This window comes from Moschus berezovskii, chromosome 2 (genome assembly GCF_049115385.1).
Source record: "Moschus berezovskii isolate FMDL1 chromosome 2, NW_MosBer_1.0, whole genome shotgun sequence".
NCBI lineage: Eukaryota > Metazoa > Chordata > Mammalia > Artiodactyla > Moschidae > Moschus > Moschus berezovskii.
This window is the reverse complement of record NC_142461.1, coordinates 139,761,994-139,775,365: the sequence shown is the minus strand read 5'-3', so window position 1 is coordinate 139,775,365 and position 13,372 is coordinate 139,761,994. Positions and strand designations below refer to the sequence as shown.

Here is a 13,372-nt window from a genome sequence, read left to right as displayed (position 1 = left end):
ATATCATAAGATAGCACTTATATGTGAAATCTAGAATATGGTACAAGCAACTTTTTTTACAAAACAGAAACAGAGTCACAGATGTTTGGGTTCCTTTTCTGATTGCTTCTTTTATTTGTTTCTTGCTCTCATCTACGTTATTTTCTCTAAAACTACGACATTCAGCAGGCTAAATTTCATTTAATTAGTCCATTTTTAATTTGGGGGAAAAGACACCTAGTGAAAAAATTGTGTTGGTTTTTTAATTGTTATTCCCATTCTTGGTATAATAATCCCAAATGTTGTTTATTATTTTAGTCATTATGTCATGTCTGAGTCTTTCATGGCCCCATGGACTGTAGCTCACCAGGCTCCTCTGTCCTTGGGATTTCCCAAGCAAGAATACTGAAGTGGATTGCATTTTTCTTCTCCAGGAGATCTTCTCCCAGGGATCAAACCTGTGGAGATATTTTTGAGGCAAAGATCAAACCACATAACTGTTAATAATTTCTCACTAAAATCAAGAAACTGATACTTTTGTATTACAAAAGAGTTTTATTATCATTATTTACTTCACTGTCACACATATGATATATATAGAATTGCTTTAGTCATCTCTTTCTACTATGCATTTTAATTTCCCCCTCAGCTACATTCTTGTCTTCGGGGAAAAATCCCTTCTGTTGCATTTCATTCATCCAGAACCCAGCTTTAGCTTTTTAACAGTGCTGTTATCAAGACCATGTTGACTACAACCTTTTCAGTCTACTCTCACCCAACAAATTAAACCTGAGTTTGGGTAGATAAATTATTATTTTAAATTGGATAACATAAAGTATATCCCAATGGTATTTGTGTTTCATTAAAAATGGAGATCTTAAATAATTGAAAAACATGTCTTTATTTCTTTTTTAATTTATTTATTTTAATTAGAGGCTAATTACTTTACATTATTGTATTGGTTTTGCCATACATTGACATGAATCTGCCCTGGGTGTACATGAGTTCTGCATCTTGAAGCCCCCTCCCACCTCCCTCCCCATCCCATCCCTCTAGTTCATCCCAGTACACCAACCCTGAGCATCCTGTATCATGCATCAAACCTGGACTGGCAATTCATTTCACATATGCATGTTTCAATGCCATTCTCCCAAATCATCCTACCCTCGCCCACTCCCACAGAGCCCAAAAGACTGTTCTATATATCTGTGTCTCTTTTGCTGTCTCGTATACAGGGTTATCATTATCATCTTTCTAAATTCCATATATATGCATTAATATACTGTATTGGTGGTTTTCTTTCTGGCTTACTTCACTCTGTATAATAGGGTCCAGTTTCATCCACCTCATTAGAACTGATTCAAATGTATTTTTTTGAATTGCTGAGTAATACTCCATTGTGTTTATGTACCACAGCTTTCTTATCCATTCGTCTGCATATGAACATCTAGGTTTCTTCTATGTCCTGGCTATTATAAACAGTGCTGTGATAAAAGTAAAACTTTCCAAAACTGAACCAGGAAGATATAGAAAATCTTAATAGACCCATCCCGAGCATGGAAATTGAAACTGTAATCAGAAATCTTCCAGCAAACAAAAGCCCAGGTCCAGACAGCGTCACAGCAGAATTCTACCAAAAATTTATAGAAGAGCCAACACCTATCCTACTCAAACTCTTCCAGAAAATTGCAAAGGAAGGTAAACTTCCAAACTCATTCTATGAGGCCACAATCACCCTAATACTAAAACCTGACAAAGATGCCACAAAAAAAGAGAAGTACAGGCCAATATCACTGATGAACATAGATGCAAAAATCTTTAACAAAATTCTAGCAATCAGAATCCAACAACACATCAAAAAGATCATACATCATGACCAAGTGGGCTTTATCCCAGGGATGCAAAGATTCTTCAATATCTGCAAATCAATCAATGTAATACACCACATTAACAAAATGAAAAATAAAAACCTTATTATTATCTCAATAGATGCAGGGAAAGCATTTGACAAAATTCAACATCCATTTATGATCAAAACCCTCCAGAAGGCAGGAATAGAAGGAACATTCCTCAACATAATAAAAGGTATATATGACAAGCCCACAACAAACATTATCCTTAATGGTGAAAAATTGAAAGCGTTTCCCCTAAAGTCAGGAAGAAGACAAGGGTGCCCACTCTCACCACTACTATTCAACATAGTTTTGGAAGTTTTGGCCACAGCAATCAGAGCAGAAAAAGACATAAAAGGAATCCAAATTGGAAAAGAAAAACATGTCTTTAGAAGACAATGTCTTCCTCATATATAAGCAAGTGGGAAAAAATCTCTAGGATTTCCTGGTACTCCTGGTAACATTAGGACAAGTTCTCTATTGGCAAATGTGTACTGAGGAGGAAATTACTTTTTTCAGAATATAGTTTCTGTTCCTCAAACCTAGAGTACTATGACACAGAGTTCATTGGATGATGCGGTACTAAATACATTATGTCTCACTGCAGCTAAGAGAATGACTGGGAGAGCCAGTGTGTGAATAAAGACAGTGTTTTTCTATAAGCAAGGCAGCATTTCTAATAACATAAAAATGAATACTGCACTGAGATACTCGGTGGAATTGTACATTACACTAAAATCACATATGTACACTGAACATTCATTTTGTACAATAGGCCTTTAGATTAAAAAATACAAATAAGATTTCTTACCATTCCTCATTGCATCTACTTTGCTTAATGAAAATCAGAGTCTAATATACATACAGAAATTTTCACCTAAAAAAGTACACTGCAAGTACATTTTCAGAAATGAAACTATAATCAGACCCCCAAAAAATTAATTTGTTGCTTCTTGGCAATTTTACCCATACCCATCACAAATTAATGTTCAATACCATATACCCCTTAGCTTGTTTTTTTTTGAGGTAAATACCAGGGAAATCATATTGCCTTTACACTATTATGTCTGGCTTCTTTTGCTCAGTATTATGTTTGTGAATTTTCTCCACATGTTGTTATATGCAGAGGCAGTTCATTCATCTCTGTTGCAGTCTATTGTTTCAACATACAAACTTACCATAAAGTTATTTATCTAATCCAGAGAAAGAGTCTGTACGTTTTACCTAAGCTGAGACATACCATTAATATGTGATTACAGATGCTTGCTTTCGGGATATAGCGAAAAACTGTTTAGGTGTGGCTAAGATTTTATGGCCTACAAACCCTAAAATATACATTAAAGAAAAGCTTGTCAAGTCCTATACTAATGTACTGGGGGAAATTTTAGTTATTTTCAGTGTTACAGTGTTTCAAATACTAGTATGGTGAATATTTCTGTACATGTCTTTTAGTGAAGATACTCATTCTTCCCTCTTGGGCATAATTCCAAGCATGGTATTTTTCATCCTAGGACATTTGTGCAGCCAGCATTAGAAGACTCAGATATGGAGTTTTACCAAGTGCAGCGGCAATTTTCCATCTACTGTCAATGTGTGAAGGCCATGGTGCTTCACAGCTTCACCAGTAGTTGATATTTCAATTCCTTATGTTCTGCCATTCTGTAGATGATACAGTATGACTTTACTTTTTGTTTCAGTTTTATTTACCTGAGCACGAGTAAGTTTGAATATCTACTTCTATGAGGAATCTATGAGATTCTGAATTTGAATAACAGGCCACACAATTCTTTGTGTGAACATGAAGTGCAGAAGTGACTCTTTTTTCTTCCATTTTTCAAGTCTGTTCCAATAATAGGGATGGCTTTCCATAGAAGTAGAGTCATATTTTATAGAGGCAGGTTGTATCATCTGGAAAGGACCTTACAGGTATTCTGGCTGAAGTCCCCATTTTACACAGGGGGATCTGAGGGATAGAAAGGAAGAGTGATGAATTCCATTTAGAGTGGCATCGCTACCTGGTCCAGAGGATGTTTCTAACTAGGGAGAGAGATTTCCAGTGAGGTTAAACATCTCTCCCTCCAGCTTAAACAGAAACCCTCTTATGTATTGGTTTATTGAACATTACTACTGCTCTCTTTCTATCAAATGTGGTTATACAGCCTATGACCACTATGCATCTCTCTCTTCTCTGTGTTGTATAGGTAACCTAGTCTATCATCATGCCACATTTACCGTTAAGAATTTAAATTCAAGGATGAAGAAAGGGACTATAGAATGGAAGCTTGACTATAATATTGACACATTATCCACTGTCATTGATAATACTGCACTTGAACAAAGATATTTTCCATCAAGATCAGTGATACCTAAGAGGGATATAATGTGGAGAAAAGGAAAGATGGTGATGAAGACTGAAGTAGACTGGCTAGAATACATCAGAGCCTTTTGATACGTTACTCCATATTTCTGCAAAATTTCATTATAGGAGAGTCTCTACACACCATGTCCAAACTTCTATTTGAGTTATAAATTCCCTAAAAAAAATATTCCCATAATTTCTTCTTTAACGTCTGTAATTCCAGATATGAAAGCCAGATATTATCTAGATGTTGTTTGCTGCAATTCTATTTTTGGCTATTAATTGATGGGCTCAGATTTTCTTTCTTTTTCCTATCACTTACATTAGAGCCAATAAAATGGACCAATATGCAAATCATATTAGGATTTAGATAATGTAACAAATATCTGTCATATGAATGAAGATGGATTAATTAGATAATATGTTACATCACAATCTATCGATGCCCTATTTTTCTTAGACTTTAATTTTCAGACAGTGCTTTGATCAAGCTGATTTTTATAGGGAACAGTTCCAAAAGAGTTTGATAAAATGATAAAATATGATAGGATTAGAAACCTATAAGTCTTTTATCTAAAATAAGAATTCTTTTCAGTATTTTTCCACCATGAGAATTTTTCCTAATTTGCCATACATGTATGTGAGCTCAGTCATGTTTGACTCTTTGCAACGCTATAGACTGTAGCCTGCCAGACTCCTCTTTTCATGGGATTCTCTGAGAAAAAATATTGGAGAGGGTTATGATTTCCTCCTCCGGGGGGAATTCCTGACCCAAGGATCAAACACATGTCTCCTGCATCTCCTGCATTGGCAGGCAGATTCTTTACAACTGAGACATCTGGAAAGCCCAATGTGCCATAAAGTCTCACAAATGACATTTTGAATATGAGAGTAAGTTTTTTGACTTTACTTCCATTCTGAAATACATTCACATAAGGATATTTTAGAACGGCAACTAGAAATTTTAAGATAATCATTGGCTTTTAGCTTTTAAATTTTTAAAGGATAATTAACAGTCTTTCCATAGCTTATAGTCCTTCAAATATATGGCCATATCTTCACTTGCTCAACAAACTGATTCAGTGCTAAGCCTTCAGGAAACAAGAACAAAGGTAAATATCAATAGCTTATAGCTGTTTATTTCTAATGTAATTATTATGCATGTCTTTATGGATCCATTATTAGTGTCCACAATTAATTCACATGCATTACCCCCCCACAAATACTGTTGTATACATGTGTAAACAATATGTATATTCAATTATGCTTTAAACATATATATGCATGAATGTACATGTATTAGCATAGGCTTCCCAGGTGGCACTAGTGGTAAATAACCCACCTGCCAATGCAGGAAACACGAGATATGGAGTTTGATTGCTGGATTGAGAAGATGCCCTAGAGGAGGGCATTGCCCCCACTCCAGTATTCTTGCTTGGAGAATCCCATGGAAAGAAGAGCCTGGGTGTCTACAGTCCACTGGGTTGCAAAGAATCAGGCATAACTGAAACTGAAGTAACAACATACAAACACGCGCACAAATATTAACAGACATATATATGTGATCTATGATCATTCTTTGCTAAAGATTAAGCATCCCATCCCTGTTATCCAAACACTGATGATTGTCTGGTGACATAAAATTGTAAAATAAGCAAATATGCAATAAATCAAAAATAGCAAACAACATTTTAAGTGTTTTTTAGTGCTAGTTATATCACACTTACACAAAATTAACTGAGCAGAAAACTAGTTGATCTGATCACACGGACCACAACCCTGTCTAACTCAATGAAACTAAGCCACGCCATGTGGGGCGACCCAAGATGGACAGGTCGTCGTGGAATGGTCTGACAGAATGTGGTCCACTGGAGAAGGGAATGGCAAACCACTTCAGTATACTTGCCTTGAGAACCCCATGAACAGTATCAAAAGGCAAAATGATAGGATACTGAATGGGGAATTCCCCAGGTCGGTAGGTGCCCAGTATGCTACTGGAGATCAGTGGAGAAATAACTTCAGAAAGAATTAAGGGATGGATCCAAAGCAAAACAAATACCCAGTTGTGGATGTGACCGGTGATAGAAGCAAGGTCCAATGCTGCAAAGAGCAATACTGCATAGGAATCTGGAATGTTAGGTCCATGAATCAAGGCAAATTGGAAGTGGTCAAACAGGAGATGACAAGAGTGAACGTCGACATTCTAGGAATCAATGAACTAAAATGGACTGGAATGGGTGAATTTAATTCACATGACCATTATATCTACTACTGTGGGCAGGAATCCGTTAGAAGGAATGGAGTAGCCATCATGGTCAACAAAAGAGTCCAAAATGCAGTACTTGGATGCAATCTCAAAAACGACAGAATGATCTCTGTTCGTTTCCAAGACAAACCATTCAATATTACAGTAATCCAAGCCTATGCCCCAACCAGTAATGCTGAAGAAGCCAAAGTTGAACGGTTCTATGAAGACGTACAAGACCTTTTAGAATTAACACCCAAAAAGATGTCCTTTTCATTATAGGAAACTGGAATGCAAAAGTAGGAAATCAAGAAACACCTGGGATAACAGGCAAATTTGGCCTTGGAGCAACGGAATGAAGCAGGGCAAAGGCTAATAGAGTTTTGTCAAGAGAACGCACTGGTCATAGCAAACACCCTCTTCCAACAACACAAGAGAAGACTCTACACATGGATATCACCAGATGGTCAACACCGAAATCAGATTGATTATATTCTTTGCAGCCAAAGATGGAGAAGCTGTATACAGTTAGCAAAAACAAGACCAGGAGCTGACTGTGGCTCAGATCATGAACTCCTTATTGCCAAATTCAGACTGAAATTGAAGAAAGTAGGGAAAACAACTAGACCATACAGATATGACCTAAACCAAATCCCTTATGAATATACAGTGGAAGTGAGAAATAGATTTAAGGGACTAGATCTGATAGACAGAGTGCCTGATGAACTATGGATGGAGGTTCATGACATTGTACAGGAGACAGGGACCAAGACCATCCCCACGGAAAAGAAATGCAAAAGAGCAAAATGGCTGTCTGAGGAGGCCTTACAAATAGCTGTGAAAAGAAGAGAAGTGAAAAGCAAAGGAGAAAAGGAAAGATATAAGCATCTGAATGCAGAGTTCCAAAGAATAGCAAGGAGAGACAAGAAAGCCTTCCTCAGCGATCAATGCAAAGAAATAGAGGAAAACAACAGAATAGGAAAAACAAGAGATCTCTTCAAGAAAATTAGAGATTCCAAGGGAACATTTCATGCAAAGATGGGCTCGATAAAGGACAGAAATGGTATGAACCTAACAGAAGCAGAAGATATTAAGAAGAGGTGTCAAGAATACACAGAACTATACAAAAAAGATCTTCACGACCAAGATAATCACGATGGCATGATCATTCACCTGGAGCCAGACATCTTGGAATATGAAGTCAAGTGGGCCTTAGAGAGCATCACTACGAACAAAGCTAGTGGAGGTGATGGAATTCCAGTGGAGCTATTTCAGACCCTGAAAGATGATGCTGTGAAAGTGCTACACTCAATATGCCAGCAAATTTGGAAACCTCATCAGTGGCCACAGGACTGGAAAAGGTCAGTCTTCATTCCAATCGCAAAGAAAGGCAAGGCCAAAAAATGCTCAAAATACCGCGCAATTGCACTCATCTCACATGCTAGTAAAGTCATGCTCAAAATTCTCCAAGCCAGGCTTCAGCAATATGTGAACCATGAACTTCCAGATGTTCAAGCAGGTTTTAGAAAAGACAAAGGAACCAGAGATCAAATTGCCAACATCCGCTGGATCATGGAGAAATCAAGAGAGTTCCAGAATAACATCTATTTCTGCTTCATTGACTATGCCAAAGCCTTTGACTGTGTGGATCACAATAAATTGTGGAAAATTCTGAAAGAGATGGGAGTACCAGACCACCTGACCTGCCTCTTGAGAAACCTGTATGCAGGTCAGGAAGCAATAGTTAGAACTGGACATGGAACAACAGACTGGTTCCAAATAGGAAAAGGAATACCTCAAGGCTGTATATTGTCACCCTGCTTATTTAACTTCTATGCAGAGTACATCATGAGGAACGCTGGGCTGGAAGAAGCACAAGCTGGAATCAAGATTGCCAGGAGAATCAATATCAATAACCTCAGATATGCAGATGACACCACCCTTATGGCAGAAAGTGAAGAGGAACCCAAAAGCCTCTTGATGAAAGTGAAAGAAGAGAGTGAAAAGGTTGGCTTGAAGCTCAACTTTCAGAAAACGAAGATCATAGTATCTGGTCCCATCACTTCATGGGAAATAGATGGGGAAACAGTGTCAGACTTTTTTTTTTTTGGGGGGGGGCTCCAAAATCACTGCAGATGCTGATTGCAGCCATGAAATTAAAAGATACTTACTCCTTGGAAGGAAAGTTATGACCAACCTAGATAGCATATTAAAAAGCAGAGACATTATTTTGCCAACCAAGGTCCGTCTAGTCAAGGCTATGGTTTTTCCCGTGGTCATTTATGGATGTGAGAGTTGGACTGTGAAGAAAGCTGATCGCTGAAGAATTGATGCTTTTGAACTGTGGTGTTGGAGAAGACTCTTGAGAGTCCCTTGGACTGCAAGGAGATCTAATCAGTCCATTCTAGAGGAGATCAATCCTGGGTGTTCATTGGAAGGACTGATGCTAAAGCTGAAACTCCAATACTTTGGCCACCTCATGCGACGAGTTGACTCACTGGAAAAGAGTCTGATGCTGGGAGGGATTGGGGCAGGAGGAGAAGGGGACGACAGAGAATGAGATGGCTGGATGGCATCACTGACTCGATGGACATGAGTTTGAGTGAACTTCGGGAATTGGTGATGGACAGGGAGGCCTGGCATGCTGTGATTCATGGGGTCGCAAAGAGTCGGACACGACTGAGCGACTGAACTGAACTGATGTATATGCATATACATGCATATGGACTTCCCTGATAGCTCAACTGGTAAAGAATCCGCCTGCATGTGGGAGACCCCCGTTTGATTACTGCGTCAGGAAGTTCCCCTGGAGTAGGGATAGGCTACTCCCCCCACAAGTATTCTTGTGCATCCCTGGCGGCTCAGATGGTAAAGAATCTGCCTGCAATGTGGGAAACTGGGTTTGATCCTAGGTTGGGAATATCCCCTAGAGGAGGGCATGGCAATCCACTCCAGTATTCTTGACTTGAGAATCCACATGGGCAGAGGAGCCTGGTGGGCTACAGTCCATGGAGTAGCAAAGAATCAGACATGACTGAGCAACTAAGTACAGCACAGCATACATGTGTATACACATACATATGTATGTGTGTGTGTGTATATGTCTTTTGCAATAGTTCTAGACATTTTGTTTTTGGATTTACAGCCCTCAATTTTTATTTCATGATTTTAAGTCTTATTATGAGTTACTTGACTGTTTATTTCTTTAGTGTTTAAGATTAACACTGACAACTTTTAGTACAGAATCTACAAGATGTACTATAACATATAAAGGAAATAAGTGCGGAAAATGCTCAGTAAATGCACAATAAGTCTTAGGGAAATTGAAATAGCATTTGAATGAAAAAGTGAAACAAAAATTAACATAATTAGAAAAGTCAAGAAAAAGTTTTTAAAAAACAGTTAGTGCCACATTCAAATTCTGGACACACACTAAGCAGACTTGTGAGGGGAACTGTAATATATTTTAGGATTGAGGTTTAATCCAAATACTTCTTTATTTAGGAATCTGAGAAATTTATGTTTCTCATATGTTATGTCATATACTTTTTAAATTAAACAAGTACTATATATGTGTGTGGGTGTGTACACACGCGTATGATATAGATATACAATTTAGTTTTAAATTTTTCCAGGGCCTGTTTCACATATTCATTCCTTAGGCTGTAAATCAGAAGGTTTAAAATGGGAATCACAACGGTGTAACACAATGAGGACGTTTTGTCTTGATCTAGAGAGTAGGAAGAACTTGGCCTGAAATACATGAAGAGCTGAAATACATTTCAGAGTTCCCTGGACGTTTGCCACAGCAGTTAGGTAAAAGGTGCATGTGGAAAAAACTTTGAATCTCCCCTCAGCGGTGTGGATCTTCAAGACTGAAAGGATGAGGACTCCCGAAATGGTACTCAGTTCAATGAAGCCAAAAACAGTGAATATCACTAATTCACTGACCTGTGTATCTGAACAAGATAGCAATAGGAGAGGAGGAACACCACACACAAAAAATGTTTAATCACAATTGACCCACAAAACATAAGCGGAATGCTAATGTCCTGTGTATCAGAGCATCTGCCATTCCTACCAGGTAAACCCCAGCCATAAGCAGGGAGCACACCCCGCTGGACATGCTGACCGCATAGAGGGAGGGGCTGCTGATGGCCTTGTACTGGTCATAGGCCATCAGGGACAGCAGGAGACACTCAGAGTCTACAAAGATACAGAAGACCAAGAATCGCAGAGCACAGTCATAGGAAGGGATTACTTTGTTCTTGGGAAATAGGTCCATGATCATCTTGGGGTAAATTGCAGTGGAATAGAAGACGGCACAGAAGGAGAGGTGACTGAGGAAAAAGTACACGGTGTGTGCAGCTGGGGATCCATCTTAATCAGGAATGTCATCCCAAGATTTGCCAAGTGGCCAATGAGATAAACAATTAGAACCATGGTAAATGTGGTCACTTTGTCCTTGGTGTTATCAGTAATTCCCAAGAAAATGAATCCAGTCATGGAGGAGCAACTCCCTCCATCCATTTTTCTTTGTTCTTGTCTAAGCTTTCAGAAAATGATCAAGAAACGGACAAAGGGATGTGTAACACTTCTGCACATCTGCAATATAAAATAGAACACAATTCTATCTGCAATTGTCTTCATATTCAGAAAATTATACATTCATGCACCCACTCTTGAAAAAGGCATAACTGTTATTGCTCAATAAAAACAAATACCTGGTGTAGAACGTTGAGAAACCGAACCAAATCTAAATGTAATTTGTGAGGCATGTTACTTTCTACAAGCTTGTCTCTGAGCCTTCCTTTCTTTACTTCAGAGAATAGATTAGATGAATTTACCTGTCTTCTCCTCTTCAAAGTAATGTGGATGAAACTCTAATGTTAGAGATGCCTGGCTGTAAGCATCAGGACTAAGCATTTTCTATAAATATGCATGTGGATACAAACCAAGATAACAATTTTAATATTTCTCAAAACCATGATTGTTTTAAGAGTATCTATATCAGTTCCAGAAATAATAAGCGTATCATGGACTGACCATAATAAAATAATTATGTTTCTGGTTTTAGTTTATGTTCAGGATTTGGTGAGACAATAAGCAAGTATTAATGAGCAGTTCTCTAGATGTGTTTTGTCATAGTATTAATTACTTATCTGGTGCCAAAGAAAGAATCTCTTTACTCATGGAAAGGAAACATTTCTACAAACTTATTTAACACATATATATTTTTTTATCTCTTGAGCTACCCTTAGCTCAGCTGGTAAAGAATCAACCTGCAATACAGGAAACCCTGGTTCGATTCCTGTGCCAGGAAGATCCCTGGAGAATGGATAGGCTACCCTGTGGACATGAGTTTGAGTGTACTCTGGGAGTTGGTGATGGACAGGGAGGCCTGGCGTGCTGTGATTCATGGGGTCGCGGAGAGTCGGACACGACTGAGCGACTGAACTGAACTGAACTGAACTGAACCCACTCCAAAATTCTTGTGCTTCCCTGGTGGCTCAGATGGTAAAGAATCTACCTGCAATGTGGGAGATCTGGGTTCGATCCCTGGGTTGGGAAGATCCCCTGGAGAAAAGGACAGCTACCCACTCTGGTGAAATATAAAAAAAAGACTTTTTCTTTATAAAATGGAAATGAGATGAGTGATAATAAATGCTGTGGGTTTCCCTCAAAGCTCAGCTGGTAAAGAATCTGCCTGCAATGAGGGAGTCCTGGGTTTCATCTCTGGGTTGGGAATGAGCTCTTGGAGAAGGAAATAGTTACCCACTCCAGTATTGTAGCCTGGAGAATTCCATGGACTGTATAGTTCATGGGGTCACAAAGAGTCAGACATGACTGAGTGACTTTCACTTTCAATTGTTTCTGAAATATATAGACTTATCTCCATTGTGTTTACATGCATATTTATATGTGTGTCACGTGTTTGCATGTGTGTCTGTCTTGGATAATATGTGAAAATTGGAATGTGAGTGATGTGTATATTTTTTAGACCTAAAGAATATGACATATTGTTCACATGAAGTTCAGTTTTTCATTTGTAGGATGGAACCTCAACTACTTTTGAAATAAAGCAATAAGAACCTTCAAACTGATGCTTATACTTGGTTGTTGTTGTTGTTTTGAGACCCCCTGAACTGTGGCCCACCAAGCTCCTCTGTCCATGGGATGCTGTATGGTACGATACCGTCTGACCATGGTCAACATGAAGAATAACAGAATACAGACAAGTTATCTAACCTGGGCCATTTTGAGATAGTGGTTATACAGCAAACAAAAACTGAAGCAGTGTGAATAGAATATAAGCAGAGGGGGAAAATGTGTTGTTCATTATTAATTATTCCTGTTACATAATTTTATAAAATTATTTTAATGTTTTGTATTATTATGTGATGCTATGCATTATTATGTAATATAGATAGATGTTAGACTTATAGATGAAGTGAAGAAAATATTTGCAAAACATTTTTGCAACAAAGAATTTGTAGCTAGACTATACAAAAATGTTTATAAATAATAAAAACAACCCAATTAAAAATAGGGGCATGATTAAAACAGATACCTTACCAACAGATATATAAATGGCAATTAAATATGACATAATAAATAATAATGATGAAAATAATAATAAAAAGCAAAAACGTAAGTTATAGAAATACATTTTGCAATTATACATGTCCTTTTATGTCCAGGCTTCAAGTGCACGTTCTCTGAGGTGCTTCCCAATGTCACGTCAGTTGACTGGTCATTGAAGACACATGTTATATGCTCAATAGCTCATTGTGTTTCTGATACCAGAGAAGGATGCTCCATACTTTCAGTAGTATTTTCATACATAAAAAAAAAAGATATGGAGGAAAACAAACACTTTGCTTGCAATTAACCTTT

The 13,372-nt window shown here is 38.0% G+C and overlaps 1 pseudogene; it reads right to left on the bottom strand.

Annotated features, from left to right (window-relative positions):
* Nucleotides 1–10,029: 10,029 nt before the first annotated feature.
* LOC129538016 (olfactory receptor 5W2-like) lies at nucleotides 10,030–11,005 on the bottom strand (annotated as a pseudogene).
* Between the last annotated feature and the right edge of the window lie 2,367 nt (nucleotides 11,006–13,372).